Raw genomic sequence first — 14,843 nt, 5'->3', positions numbered from 1 at the left:
GGGGCTTGGTCCGGGGCTTCGGCCCTTCTCTTGGGGTCTACTCCAGTCACCGCGCCAGGGAAGGGCCCGGGGCGAGGGGGGCAGCGGGGGGGGGGGGGTGCCCGGACCTTCGGACGCGAGGAGAGTCTCCTTTGAGAGGAAATGGAAGCACTTCCGGGAATGGCCTCCAGTTTGGGTAGGGGTCGGTCCGCCCGCCCTGGGGCACGCACCGGCCTGGCGAGCCCGGGAACTCGGGAAGGAGACTTGGCGGTTTTTCTGGGCCTAGGATTGAGTTCCCCAGGTGACAATTCTAAAACCATTTGAAAATGAAGCTACTGTCTGTCCCAGTGCCTCTGTCACCAGAACTTGAGGAGCTTGCAAAGATAAGTGCAGTACTGGGTTGTGAGGATGAGGAATTGTCACCTCTTCTGTGCACACGCGAAAGGGCCCACTCTTCCCAGAGGAATATCATTCTCATGCAAATAACATTCTCCGTGGGAGGGTGGGGGGAGCTTTTGCCTTTTGACCTGTAATCTAGGTCAGTCCTACCCACAAGAATTTATTCTCTCCTCCCCTCCCCCCCTCCCAGTCCTGGGGCTTGAACTCTGGGCTGGGCACTGTCCCTGAGCTGCTTTGGCTTAAGGCTAGTACTCTACCACTTGACTTCCTGTTTTCTCTCTTTATGTGATACTGAGGAACCTAGGGCTTCCTGCATGCTAAACAAGCTAAAAATGCTAGCACTAAGCCGCCTTCCCAGCCCCACTAGAAATTTTAACATGAGCTACATATATAATTTAAAAGTACAGATACAGTGATGAGATTTATTTCAGTAATTTTATACCATTATCTTCCAAATTATTAGAACAGTTGAAATGAGACATAGTACATTCTTTTTTCACACTGTCTTTATAATGTGATTGATGCACCTTTTAGAACCTTCCTACGAAGATTTTACCAGAAATACCTAGCCAGTATTTAGATTTCTTCAAGTTTACGGTTGAGAAAGTAGACACAAGCTAAATGTGATGGCACATACCTGTAATCTCAGCATTCACAAGGCTGACAGAGGGTACCTTGAGTTCCAGGCCATCCTGGGCTACCTAGTGATATCCTGTCTCTAAATAAATAAAGTTGGTCCACATGAAGTAGGTTATGACCTTAAGCCTAAAGCCTGACAGAAGTATCACCATTTGGTCCTGTTAGGTTTTTAAAAGAGTAAGAACTGCACCACGCACGTGGTATTCAGGTAAGGGGTAGGTTTATTCAGTAGACCTGATAGGACCAGGCAAGGTTGGCACTCCACGAGGCTGGCAAAAGAGAGAGGAAAGAGAGAGAAAAGAGCTAGAAAAGAGAGAGCAGAGAGAGGTAGAAAAGAACAGAGAGAGCGAGCCTGGGCCTGCACTAGGCCTTATCTAGGGTAGGGCGGAGAAAGGTGTGGCCACATCAAATTCAGATGTGACCTCAGCGGATGCAGATGTGAACTCTTCCAGGTGTTCCAGTTGCCTAGGTAACGCAGGTACTGGGTGGAGACTGCTGTGAGGAGGGTAGAGTCTGCTGGCCATCCAGGAGCGGACCTTACAGGTCCCACAAAGGAAAAAGGCCCCTATCCCACAGCTGTGGTTTGCTTAGCAGTTCTGTGAAAAACTGCAAGTTGCTTGTTTAGTGGGTTCTGCTAAAAACTCCAAAAATGTTCCATCCCAGCTTGCGGGGAGTAAGTCTAAATTTACTAATAATGCTTCGTTTTGTTTCTGTATATGCTTAGCAAAACAAAAATAACCTATATTTGTTTGTCAAAAGGGATGTGTTTTTTTTTTTCCTTTAAAAGACTAAGCTGTCTCCCTGCTGCATGATTTAGGGAGCATATACCCCCATGCAGTCACCAGCCTTTGCAAAAAAGACTCCTGGGAATGTAGCTTAGTGGTAGAGTATTTGTCTAACATGCTTGAAGCCCTGGGTTTGATTCCTCAGTGTCACATAAATAAAAAAGGCCAGAAGTGACTCTTCGGCTCAAGGGATGGTGCTAGCTTTAAGCAAAAGTAGCAGAGACAGTGCCCAGGCCCTGAATTCAAGCACCAGGATTGGCAAAATTAAAAAAAAAAAAAGACAATTGGCTTATTAATTGTGGTGTCCTTTATTTTCTTATTGATTGGGTTACAACATACATACTCAAGTTACTCCTCTTGATCAGTTAAATTTTTTCATTAGGATTAAAATTTATTTGTGGGCTGGGAAGGTGGCTCAGTGGTAGAGTGCTTGCCTCGCATGCATGAGGCCCTGGGTTCAATTCCTCAGTACCACATAAGCAGAAAAAGCCGGAAGTGGTGCTGTGGCTCAATTGGTAGAGCACTAGCCTTGAGCTGAATAGCTGAGGGACAGTACCCAGGCCCAGAGTTCAGGCCCCATGACCAAAAAAAAAAAAAAAAAAAAAAAAAAATATATATATATATATATATATATATATATATATATAATTAACTTTAGTGTCTTGTCTGTAATCCTAGCTATGCAGGAGGCTGAGATCTGAGGATTACAGTTCAAAGCCAGTCCATGCAGGAAAGTCATGAGTTCTTACTTCCAGTTGTCCACCAAAAAACTGTAAGTGAAGCTATGGCTCAAGTGGTAGAGTGCCAGTCTTGAGCAAAAAAGCTCAGGGTTCCAGAAGTTAGGTCCTTCCTTTCCTATAGCTTTAGAGAAAAATATTTACAAAGACCTGTTGGGGACTCATTAGTTGCAAATACACACACACACACACTTTAGTTGGTGATAGAGCTTTAACTCATTAGTTGCAAATACACACACACACACACACACACACACACACACACACACACACACACACACACACACACACACACACACACACACACACACACACACACACACACACACACACACTTTAGTTGGTGATAGAGCTTTAACTCAGAGCCTGGGCACTATCCCTGAGCTCTTTTGCTCAAGGCTAGAGCTCTACCACTTTAAGCTACAGTGCCACTTCTCATGTTGAGTGGTTAATTGGAGATAAGAATCTCACGGGAACTTTTCTGCTCAGGCTGGCTTCAAACTGTGATCCTCAGATCTCAATCTCCTCAGCTAGAACTACAGGTGTGTCACTGACTAGTGATAGATTTTTTTTTAAGTTTTTTTTTTTTTCTGAAAAGTAAAATGCAATTATTTTAACTATCTGGATAAAGGAGTCCAGGAAAGCCGGGCACCGGTGGCTCACACCTATAATCCTAGCTACTCAGGAGGCTGAGATCTGAGGATCACTGTTCAAAGCCAGTCTGGGCAGGAAACTCTGTGAGACTTATCTCCAATAAAAACCAGTAGAAAACTGGTGCTGTGGCTCAAGTGGTAGAGCACAGGGATAGTGCCCAGGCCCAGAGTTTTAAGACCCACGAATGACAACAATAACAAAAATGGAGTCACTGGTTCTAAAGTTCTATGTCATCAAGTGGAAAGTAAAGAAAATTAAATCTTTTTTCCAAGAGGAAAAATAACTACCAGCCATATATTGCACACAGGATAGTTTAAGTCAACATGCTAATTGTCATTACCTTAGGGGTTTTTTGTTTTGTTTTGTTTTGTTTTTGTCGGTTGTGGGGCCTGAACTCAGGGCCTGGGTACTGGGTACTCAAGGCTAGCGGTCTACCACTTGAGCCACAGGGCCACTTCCGGCTTTTTCTGCTTATGTGGTGCTGAGGAATCAAACTCAGGGTCTCATGCATGCAAGACAAGCACTGTACCACTGAGCCACCTTCCCAGCTTACCTTAGGTTTTAATTCTACACAAAAGACTAGGAGTTGGAGGCATGGCTGACTTGGTAGTGTGCTAGAGATTGAGGAAAAGCATCAAGTACTGAGTTGAAGTTCCAGTCTCAGATCAAACCATAAAAACAAAAATAAAGCCGGGCGCGGTGGCTCACGCCTGTAATCATAGCTACTCAGGAGGCTGAGATCTGATGATGGAGTTTCAAAGCCAGCCTGCACAGGAAAGTCTGCGAGAGTCTTATCTCCAATAAACCACTAGAAAACTGGAAGTGGTGCTGTGGCTCAAGCGGTAGAGCGCTCGCCTTGAGCTGAAGAGCATAGGGACAGTGCCCAAGCCCAGAGTTCAAGCCCCATGACCGACCAAAAAAAAAAAAAAAAAAAGTCAGGCACCTGTGGCTCACACCTGAAATCCTAGCTACTCAAGAGGCTGAGATCTGAGGATCACAGTTCAGAGCCAGCCTGGGCAGGAAAGTCCGTGACACTCATCTCCAATAAGCCACCAGAAAACCAGAAGTGATGCTGTGGCCCAAATGGTAGAGCACTTGCCTTAAGCTGAAGAGCTGAGGGACAGCACCCAGGCCCAGCGTTCAAGCCCCAAACTGATAAAAGCAAAAACAAAAACTGACCTAAAGTGTCTGACATAATGTAATCTGGTTATTTTTCCTGCTCATTTTTACTCCCTCCCCCTTCCTTTCCTTTTTTTTTTTGGTCAGTCATGGGGCTTGAACTCTGGGCTTGGGTACTGTCCTTTTGGTCTTCAGCTCAAGGCGAGTGCGCTACCACTTGAGCCACAGCGCCACTTCAGGTTTTTTAGTAGTTTATTGGAGATAAGAGTCTCACGGGCTTTCCCGAGCCGGCTGGCTCTGAACCGAGATCCTCAGATCTCAGCCTCCTGAGTAGCTAGGATGACAGGCGTGAGCCACCAGCGTCCGGCCCTTCCTTTCCTTATATGAAAAGGAAGGTTGAAATAACCAGTCTGCTTTTTGGTTTTTTATTTCTTCCCCCTTTAGCACTTGTTTGTAAAACCAACCTCCCTGCATGACTTATTGGAGCATTTATTCTGTTTTTTGAAATTAAATGTTGTTTGATTCTAGTGTAGAAAATAATTAAGATGTTACATTGTTGACAGTATAAATTGTCACACATTTGTTATAGCTTTTCTCCTGTTCCTTTGTCTGTTGTCAGCCTCTTTCAGCGGACTCAATTGACAAACCTTCAGAAGGAAAGTTGGAACTTTGCTATAAGAACGTGGAAGTAATTTTGTCTACTTATGCAATAGACTTTACATGGTAATTACATTTTTTGTTTTGTTTGTTTTTTTGGTAATCACTTTTTTGATCTCCGAACAATAGTTTCTCAAAAATCATACTTAAAGTTAATTAACCAAAAGGGATTGTTTATGAAATGGAAAAGGCTAAAAATTATGTGAAAATACTGAAGATTAGACACGTTGACTCTGTGTGTGTGTGCGTGCGTGTGCGCTGGGGCTTGTGTTTAAGACTTGGCACACTTGGCTTATCTTTTTTGCTCAAGACTGATGCTTTACCACCTGAGCCACACCTCTATTTCTGGCATTCTTGCTGATTAAAAAAAAACAAATGAGTCTCATGGAATTTCTGTCTTGGCTGGTTTTGAACTACAATGCTCAGATCTCAGCTTCTTGAGTAGGATACAGGTATGAGTCACTGATGTCATGCTTCAATGAATTTTTTACACATAATCTGTAAAAACAATGATATTGATCAAGGTTCTACCAGAAAAATAACCAGCGAGGCACAGGTTCCTCCCCACACAGATCTCCAGGAATTTGTGTCCATGACAGTGAAGTGTGGTTACACAGTAAACCTGGCCAGAGAGGCTCAGGTTAGCAGCAGCTGCCAACAATTACTGGGCAGGAGTTGACACGGCAGTCCACAGACCACTACTTTTTTCTTCCTTGAACTGATTGGATGAGACCCACTAGACCATTAAGGATAAATTCCTTTATTCAGGTCTACTGATTGTTGATCTACAAATAGCCCCACAATGATACCTACATCAGTGTTTAATTGAATAACTAGATACTACAGCCTAGTCAAATTGATACCTGAATAATATCACAATAGTAAATGAATTATTTTAAATTATTCTCAATCATAGGGCCTGCAAGAATGGTGATTCTGCCATCCTGGGAACAGGAGACTCACACCTGCAATCCTAGCTACTCAGGAGGCTGAGATCTGAAGATGTTCAAAGCCAGCCTGAGCAGGAAAAGTCCCTGAGACTTATCTCCAATAAATACTCAGGAAAAAAAAATGAAATGGTCTTGTGGCTGAAGTGGTAGAGCTAGCCTTAAGCAAACGAAGCTCAGGGACAGCGCCTAGGCCCTGAGTTCAAACCCCAGGATCAGGGAGAGGGGAGGAGAAAAATTCTTAATGTAATTTAATAAAAGGGGGGAGGGCAAATCACTAAAGATTGAGACACACTGTTATAGCAGTTGAGTATGAATGTTGAATTGTGAGTTTAGCCCCTACCTTTTAGTATGTGTGTGACATTTGCAAGTTTCTTTACCTTTCAGTGCCTTAGTTTCTCATCTGTGAAATAAACTTGTCAGAGCCATTAGGACTGAAGTACTGACTTCTCCTGTGCTCTGAATATAAGACTACTCAACCTGTACTCATTTTAATATACTTCACAGTAAAATGGTTTCTGTTATCCTGCTTATATTGTTACCTCCTGGGGCACACACATAAATGACTGTTTCTAAGGCTATGCCTTATACTGAATCACAAGTCATACACCAGTGGACACAGAAGCTGTGATAGTGAAGATTGGAGGGGTCAGAGAAGAGTTGTAGACGAGGCTGCATTTAGTTTAACGTGGAGGTCTGATGTTGAGAATTGGGGAGGGGAAAGCAGAACACTGAGGCAGCTGGAGCAAGAGAAAACAGCAAGTTGCTGAGAACACACATGGAAATTCAGAAAATGATAGCGATGAGCATGACACACATCTAGACCAGTGGAATGGAATAAAGAGCCTCAGGCACAACCCTAATAAATCCAAAGACCGTTCAGTAGAAGAAACGATAGTCCTTTCAACAAATGGTGCTGGGAAAGCTGAATCTCTACAGACAAAATATAATGAAATTTGTTAACCAGGAAGCTGAGGTCTGCCTAGGCAACTTACAAAACCGTATCTCAAAATTAAAGATAAGGTAGGGGTGCTGGGGATGTTGCTTAGGGGTGGCACACTTATCTAGCAGGCTGGATTTGAACTGCAATCCTCAAATCAGAGCCTCCTGAGTAGCTAGGATTGCAGGCATGAGCAACCGGCTTGTATTCAATTTAAAAATGGGCAAAGAACTTGAATAAATGTCTCTCCAAAGTTAGACAAATGATCAATAATGACACGAAAAGATAATAAACTTCACAGTCTTTAGGAAAGTGCCAATTACAGTGAGCTGTCACTATGAGCAGGGCTGTTATCAACAACCCAGAAAGTCACAAGTGTTTGCTAGGATCTGGAAAAACTGAACCCCTGCATTGAGGAAACAATGATTACAGCCACGGTTACAGAATGGCAGTTCTCCACAAAACAATCCCTAGAAACATAACCCAGCAATTCTACTGAATAGAATTGAAACCAAAGACCCAAACAGATGGAAGCAACCCCCATATCCATAGTAATATTATTCACAATAGCCAGAAGGTAAAAGCAACCCAAATGTCTAGAGGCAGATGAGTGGATAAAGAAAATGTGTGATGGGAAAATGAGTAACAACTATGATGTTCATGTGTTTCACTACTGGAACCATTTTATTGTCTCTTATTTATTGTATCTTATCACACTGTATACATTAATTGTACAAAATAAGATTTAATTTTTTTTGGTTGGTTGCGGGGCTTGAACTCTGGGCTTGGGTGCTGTCCCTCAGCTCTTCAGCTCAAGGCAAATGCTCTACCACTTGAGCCACAGTGCCACTTCCAGTTTTCTAGTGGCTTATTGGAGATGAGAGTCTCACGGGCTTTCCTGCCGGGGCTGGCTTTGAACCATAATCCTCAGATCTCAGCCCCCTGAGTAGCTAGGATTACAGGTGTGAGCCACCAGCGCCCGGCTAAGATTTCATTTTTTAAGTCTGTAAAAAAAATAAAATAAAACAGAACCACTCTATTGATAGAGCATTAGCCCTGAACAAAAAAAGCTAAGAGGATGCATAAGGCCCTGAATTCAAGCCCCAGTAACAGAAGAAAAAGTAAAATAATAAAAGCCTGAATCCAAAACTGATTAAAATGGAAATTCTTATGCTACATATATTTTGCCACAATAAATAAAAGGCACCTTTGAAGAGAGACTGATTTCTGGAGGCCATAATGAAGTCAGATTAGAAAAGATAAAGTCTAGATACTGGGAGAGCCTGACTCAGATTGTGAAATAACTATTTAGAACAGGAGGAACCAGTCAAGAGTTTTGGAAAGAGAAGGGGTGACAGGAACAGTCATTTTAGATGTAGGATCAAGAGAAATTGACTTTTAACTGATCAGAGTAAGAAGGAGTCATGGTTGACTAAGGTCATATGACAGTCGGGAAGGGAGCACAGGAGATAATTTGGCAGCAATATGTGTAATTTACAAGCTCAAACTATGAAATGACTTTTATGGCTTTTTTAAATTTTAACTAAAGGAACACGAAGCAATCATTTTAATCCTGGTGAAATAGTCAACTCTTTTTCTTCTGGATTGTTTGCAATAGCAAAGTTCACTTGTGATGCAAAGAGCAAAGTTCTGTTCTCAGATTGTGTTTTTGTTTTTGTTTTTATTTTTGCCAGTCCTAGGGCTTGAATTCAGGGCCTGGACACTGTCCCTGAATTTCTTTTGCTCAAGGCTAGCACTCTACTACTTGAGCCACAGCGCCACTTCCAGCTTTTTCTGTTTATGGGGTACTGATGAATTGAACCCAGGGCTTCCTGTATGCTAAGCAAGCACTCTACCACTGAGCCACCTTCCCCGCCCTCATATTGCATCTTGCCATGTTTCTAACTTTCTATCTCTAAGCTTCTGCGAGCCAAGACAGATATATTTATCTGAAAAAGCTAAAGTCTATTCTGTTCTTGAATTATGAAATATACATACATAAATATGAAATGGACAAGCATTGTACAATTTATTGAATAGTAATACCCAAGCAGCTTTTCTCTTGGTTTGGTTTGGTTTTCTGAGACTGGTTTCACTGTGTAGCCCAAGTTGGCCTTGAATTTCCTATGTAGTCCAAGATAGCTTTGAACCCAAGATCATCCTGATTCAGTCACTTGAGCAAGTGCTGGGATTACAGTTGTACAGCACCATACCTGGCTAAAATGAGTGACTTTGAATTGCTGTCTAAAATAGACCACTACCTATTTGTTAGTAGTGCTTCATGTCACCTTTCTCCTTTAGCTTCCCTCAAAATCACTCTTCCTGTCCGTGCTCCCATGTGAGGGACTGGATCCCTATCCAAGGTCCTGTTGAATCTGCACTTTATGTCTGCCATTGTACTAATCCCCAGTCCTAAGCTGTTTTGTAGTTTAATACCGTTGGTGTCCAGCTCACAAATACCTTATTCTGAAGGAGTTCTTTTTCTTGTTTTAAATCTACTAACAAAGAAGAAACTGTAGAAGTATTTTCTGAATGTACAAATGTGTTCATACTTGCATTCTTTTTTTTTTTTTCTCCACCGTTGGGTAACCCAAGCAGGTAGTGTACATGGCCAAAGACAATAAATACTGAGAAAATTTATTTTTAAGCCAAATCAGGAATTTGATGGTTTGTGACTTGGTTTTTGTCATTACAAATAGTCTTACTAATTTTGTAGTTGAGAAAAATAGAATTATCCTTAAATGCTATTAAAATTCTGTACCTTAACCTCTGAATAGTACTGGTCAGAAGCCAAGGCAATCAAATACATTGCCTGTGTTTTTCAGATTGGTGCTGGTTGAGAAATGTTCTCAGCTTCTGAACACCCATTAGAAGGCTGCTGACGACCATGTAGCCCATGCTCCACCCTGAGGTCAAGCATCAGGCATACACACACTAAAAAAAAGTGAAATGAAGCTCACGCCTGTAATCCTAGCTACTCAGCAGGCTGAGATCTGAGGATCACAGTTCAAAGCCAGCCCAGGCAGGAAAGTCTGAGAGACTCTTATCTCCAATAAACCACTAGAAAACCGAAAACGGCGCTGTGGCTCAAGCGGTGGAGCGCTCTCCTTGAGCTGAAGAGCTGAGGGATAGCACCCAGGCCCAGAGTTCAAGCCCCATGACCAACCAAAAAGAAAAAAAGTGAAATGAAAGCAAGATTTTGTGACTCATGCCTGTAATCCTAGCCCCTTGAGAGCTGAGAATGGGAGGATCACAGTTCGAGGGCAGTTTAAGCAGTGAAGTTTGCAAGGCCTCTTCACAATCAATACAGCGGCATGTCGGCTGCTTCTTTACACTATTTGGGAGGCTGAGATTGAGAGGATCGAGTTTTTAGGTCAGCCTGAGCAGTAATATTCACAATTCTCCTTCTCAACCAAAGCAGCTGAGCATGGTGACATGTGCCTGTCATACCAGCAATAGCAGCTTAAAATAGATGGATCACATGTGAAGGAAGGATGATATTACCTATTTTTGTCAGTCATGGGGCTTGAACTCTGGGCCTGGGTGCTGTCTCTGAGCTCTTCAGCTTAAGGCGAGCACTCTACCACTTGAGCCACAGCACCACTTCTGGTTTTTCTGGTGGTTAATTGGAGATAAAGTATCATGGACTTTTCTGTCCAGACTGGCATTGAACCATGATCCTCAGATCTCAGCCTCCTGAGTAGATAGGATTACAGATCCTTTCCATGTATTCCCTCACAACCTCAACGTCCCTGAAATTTATCTTGTATTATTGGTTGCAAATGCAACTTCTTTCCTAACACCTCATCCAGTAAGCACCTCAGGTGATTTAAAACATTGTTCTCAAGTTCCTGACATTTGTCCCATCAAAAAAGGAGTCTCCAGCTGGACTCATGCCTAGGATCCTAACTACTTAGGAGACGAAGATCAAGGGGTGGGTGTTCAAGGCCAGCCTGAGCATTAAAGTTCTCAAGACTCCATCTTCCTCAGTGGCTGGGTACAGTGACAAGGGTCTGTCATCCCAAGTGACACGGGGAAGCACAAGTAGGAGAATGGCAGTCTAGGCCAGCCCAGGCAAAAAATGAGCCCAAACCTTGAAAATTACCAATGCATAAGGGGCAGGAGATGTGGTTCAAGTGGTAGAGTACATGCCTAACAAGTGTGAGGCCCTGAGTTCAATCCCCAGGACCATCAATAATAAAGAAGTGGGCTGGGAAGGTGGCTCAGTGGTAGAGCGCTTGCCTTGCATGCATGAGGCCCTGCGTTCAATTCCTCAGCACCATATAAACAAAAAGCTTGGAAGTGGCTCTGCGGCTCAAAGTGGAAGAGCGCTAGCCTTGAGCTGAAGAGCTGAGGGACAATACCCAGGCCCAGGGTTCAGACCCCATGACTGACAAAATAATAATAATAATAATAATAAAGTAAAATTTAGCAAGTGTGATGCCAAGGCTGGCAACTTCTCTATCTGGTTGTCTTGGGTTGCTTTGTGCAGGGGAAGCTGCCACTATAAAAAGTTCAGATCCCAGCCGGGCGCTGGTGGCTCACGCCTGTAATCCTAGCTACTCAGGAGGCTGAGATCTGAGGATCGCGGTTCATAGCCAGCCCGGGCAAGAGAGACCATGAGACTCCTATCTCCAATAAACCACCAGAAAACCGGAAGTAGTGCTGTAAGCTCAAGTGGTAGAGCGCTCGCCTTGAGCTGAAGAGCTGAGGGACAGCGCCCAGGTCCAGAGTTCAAGCCCCACGGCCGACAAAAAAAAAAAAAAAAAAAAAAAGTTCAGATCCCTGCAAAGGCCCTGGGTCGCTGCTTTTGGTAGTCCTGGCCAAGCTCCCATCTAGCAGCCAACTGCCCGCCATGTGAATGTTTCAGCTGAGGCATTCTTTTATCTGTTGCTGTTAAGATTTCTTCCTAGCAGACCTTAGTTGTATGTGGGAAGTTTCAGGATGCCATTTCCACACGTGTACAAAGTACTCCATCAGCCTTACCCCCTTTAGAACCATTTCAAATGGCTTCATAGTTCTATTTTCATATCCAGTACACTGACAATATTCATCCTTTACACCGTTTTTATGCACATAAGCTTTATTTCTCTGTAACCTTAGCATACCTGGGAACTCCTAGCCTGGCACTGTCCCCTTTGTACTCAAGGGTATGCTGTAGTAAGAACCTGATCTAGTTGGTATGGCTGCCTCCCCTTCTCACCCCTCCTCTCCCCCAAACAGAGCCTGTTATACTTTCCTGTCATTTATTTCCTTTGTGTATATTAAATGTACCATGGTGTTTTGTACAGGCATGTACTATATTTTGATCAGAATAACCCCCTCTATTGCTTTCTCTTTCCCTGTTCCCTCCATCCCCTGAATGGTTAATGTATTTCGGTGAGAGCCCTAATGTCATCTGCATACACTGACACATGTATACCCACCTAAGACATGTCTAGAAGCCCAGCGAGCCATCAGGGGCCAGCACACAGCTGCAATGCGTGAAAACCAGGCTAAAACTCTCCCAACTACTGAAGCAGCCAATTGGGGGCAAAATAAAAGGCCTGCTTTATATCATTAAGCTTGACGCTAACTTATTATGTAGCAATAGTAATTAGGACATTTTTGCTTGGGTAATTGAATTCAATCTCAAAGAAATAGTGGTAGAAAACTGTAACCCCTCTGTACATCACCTTGACAATAAAATTTTTAAAAAAAGAAAAAGAAATGGTGATAGGAGGAGGAAGACGGGGAGGAAGGAGTACACTGCGAGGTTTGCAAGTACACAAAGTCCTCGTGTGTAGGTGGAGAATGTGAGGATTGCCAGGGATTGCCAAGGGTTGTAAAAAAAATCAGTGGGAAGGCTGGGAATGTGGTTCAGTGGTAGAATGTTTGCCTAGCATGCATGATGCCCTGGGTTCGATTTCTCAGTACCACATAAACAGAAAAAGTTGGAAGTGGTGCTGTGGCTCAAGGAGTAGAATGTTAGCCTTGAGCAAAAGAAACTTAGGGACAGTGCCCAGGTCCTAAGTTCAAGTCCCAGGACTAGCAAAAAAAAAAAAAAAAAAAAATCGTTGAGAGAGCCAGCATCCAGGTGTTACTTAGCCAGGTGCAGGTGGCTTGGGCCTGTAAACCTAACTACTCAGGAGGATCACAGTTTGAAGCCATCCCAGGTAGGAAAGTCTGTAGGACACCTATTTCCAATATACCACTTAAAAAAAAAAAAAAAAAAAAAAAAGCTGGAAGTGGGGCTGTGGTTCAAATAGTGGAGTGTTAGTTTTGAGCAAAAAAGATCAGGACAGTGCCTGGGCCCTGAGTTCAAGCCCCAGGACAGTAGCAGGAGGAGGAGGAGGAGAGGAAAGAAGGAAAAGAAAGAAAAGAAAAATCACTAAGAGAACAAGGAAAGGAAGAGGTAGAAAAGGCTACTGGTGACTAAAAGAAAAGTCAGTTTTTCTTTGTGGTTGAGGAGTGCCGGCCTGCAGGGCTCCCTCACCAAGCAGCCTGGGCTTCCCCACGGGGGCCTGGGGCCTGCTTCGCCCGGGAGCGGCAGGGTGGAGTGGGGGAGGAAGCACGCGGCCCGCATGGCAGGGATGTACTGTGGAGGCCTCCTTGGCCCGGGTCTCCCCCACACGCCGCGGGGGTGTAATGGCAGCGGCCCCGCGCTGCTGCAGCCAGTCTCCGCGCGGAAGTCTCCTCCGCGGCCGCAGGCAGCGAGTGCCCGGTGCGCACGGGGACAGCCACCCAGGCTCGGGGCGCTGTGGTGCTTCGCTCTGCTGCTCGCAGGGCCCGGGCTGGCGGGGTGGGCGGTGGGGTCCCCCTGGGGGTGAAGTCGATTGCAGGGGAGTTCAGCAGGGCTGTGGCCCCGGTGGGGTCCGCTGCCGCCGGGGGCTCCTGGGGCCCGGCACTTTCTCGGCGCCTCTAGCTGGGCTCCGCGGTGGCGCAGGGCACGCAGGTCCTCCCGGTGGCCGGGCCGCGTGCGGCGGCTCCGTCCCCGCCGGCTCGGTCTGTCTGGGCAGAGGCCCACAGGTGCCAGTTTCTCCCTGATTCCGCCGGGCGCGGTGATCTGCCTCGAGCCGCTCTGTGGTCTTCTTCTTTCCTCTTCTTGTTTTGCCGGTCATGGGGCTTGAACTCTGGGCCTGGGCGCTGTCCTCAGCTCTTCAGCTCAAGGCCAGCGCTCTACCACAGCGCTACCTCCGGTTTTCTGGTGGTTCATTGGAGAGAAGAGTCTCGCGGACTTTCCAGCCGGGGCTGGCCTTGATCTCAGCCTCCTGATTAGCTAGGAGGACAGGCGTGAGCCAGGCCTGGCCAGGCCTTTTCTTTTCTTCTTGCTTTTAGAGATGTAAGGTTCTGTAATTTTGATTTTTCCTAGTCTCTGTCTACGCTTTTTCTGATGTTCTCACTTAGGCACGCCTCGCGGGAAGCTTTGTGATTGCAGTCGGTCCGGGGGACACCGTGAAGGGGACTGTGGGCAACCTTCCATGTTTCCCCTGCCTATTACACCGAGGTTTAAGAGTTTCAATATAGATTATATTATCATATATAAATATATAATATTGAATACAAATGTTAATATATTATAATAATACAATATGTACTATATTTCATGTACTAGATTAGAACTTTTTTTTTTTTTTGGTCAGTCGTAGGGCCTGAACTCTGGGCCTGGGCACTGTCCCTCAGCTCTTCAGCTCAAGGCGAGCACTCTACCCCTTGAGCCACAGCGCCACTTCCAGCTTTTTCTGTGTATGTGGTGCTGAGGAATCGAACCCAGGGCCTCATGCATGCAAGGCAAGTGCTCTACCACTGAGCCACCTCCTCAGCCTATTAGAACATATATTAATCATATTAATATATAATATACTATGTAAGACTATATATTTAAATATAGAATTTATATTATACACAATTACAATATATTATACATTGCATATTATATATGTAACAGCTAATATATAGCTAACATATATTAATACTACATATGCTATAATTAATAATTTATATAATA

General features: G+C 44.5%; 1 long non-coding RNA gene across 2 annotated transcripts; it reads left to right on the top strand.

Annotated features, from left to right (window-relative positions):
- Nucleotides 1-99: 99 nt before the first annotated feature.
- LOC138831486 (uncharacterized) lies at nt 100-6,933 on the top strand. 2 transcript variants are annotated; one of them, XR_011373339.1, is made up of 4 exons: nt 100-280; nt 2,481-2,574; nt 4,932-5,035; nt 5,886-6,933. It is a non-coding gene; the product is annotated as an uncharacterized lncRNA (long non-coding RNA). The 2 variants fall into 2 exon arrangements; XR_011373340.1 differs by lacking the exon at nt 2,481-2,574.
- The last annotated feature ends 7,910 nt before the right edge of the window (nt 6,934-14,843 follow it).

Source organism: Dipodomys merriami, unplaced genomic scaffold (assembly GCF_024711535.1).
Source record: "Dipodomys merriami isolate MVZ:Mamm:240054 unplaced genomic scaffold, mDipMer1.0.p SCAF_198, whole genome shotgun sequence".
In the NCBI taxonomy this organism is placed as follows: domain Eukaryota; kingdom Metazoa; phylum Chordata; class Mammalia; order Rodentia; family Heteromyidae; genus Dipodomys; species Dipodomys merriami.
This window is presented reverse-complemented; position numbering and strand designations above follow the sequence as displayed.